The 786-nt window shown below is 39.9% G+C and overlaps 1 protein-coding gene across 1 annotated transcript in view; it reads left to right on the top strand.

The window, feature by feature from the left end:
- Window positions 1–786, top strand: part of rab38b (RAB38b, member of RAS oncogene family) — a 10,099-nt gene that overhangs the window by 903 nt on the left and 8,410 nt on the right. The window lies entirely within an intron of this gene.

Here is a 786-nt window from a genome sequence, read left to right as displayed (position 1 = left end):
ACACATACACACACACACACACACACACACACAATTATCTACCTCATACACCCTCGTCAACTTTCTGGAAAGATCTTTTCTGAGTTGACCCTTTAGAACTCTGTAGTGGAAGAACTTGAGGCTGGAAGGTGTCCAGTTCTAAAATTAAATTAAAAAAGACAAGGAAAAGAAAACAACTGTCTGAAGGGAATGGAGAAAAAATACTCTCCCACGATCTAAGGAACCCTGACTGCTGCTTTTCTGGCTAACTCAGGCGCTCCAACGAGCACAAATGGCTGTATATTTGCAGGTGGAAAGCCAGTGTTGCAGTGGCGTGAGCAGAAATAGTATTTTGGGCGGGCCAGTTCAAAAGGGAGTGGTCCATTTTCAAAAAGACATAGAAGAAGCAAAAAGGACAAACTGAAAAAAAACAACAATTTTACCTTTCAACATACTGCAGTACAAAGGCCATAGCAGTACATGGTCAACCAACAAAGCTCACTCTAAAAGGTTGTATACATCAGTATAGTCAAAATCCTGTTGATTTTAACCTATTCACACCTTAAAATATATTTACACCAGCAGAACCAGCAGCATTGGCTCTGCACAGCCCTGTTGCCTACACAGCCTACATCAGACAGAAATCGCACATGTAACATATCCTTTTTGCATTCATAATGATATAATTATGATATTAGATATAATGAAAAGTGGCTCGCAAGGCGCCAAATCTTAGAGTCTACGGCAGTGACAGGATCAAAGAACAGAGTGACGTAAGTTATTTTCTTATTTAATGTGGGCAAAACA

This window comes from Etheostoma spectabile, chromosome 13, assembly GCF_008692095.1.
Source record: "Etheostoma spectabile isolate EspeVRDwgs_2016 chromosome 13, UIUC_Espe_1.0, whole genome shotgun sequence".
In the NCBI taxonomy this organism is placed as follows: Eukaryota; Metazoa; Chordata; class Actinopteri; order Perciformes; family Percidae; genus Etheostoma; species Etheostoma spectabile.
The sequence above is the reverse complement of the archived record's forward strand: the minus strand, read 5'-3'. Positions and strand labels throughout refer to the sequence as shown.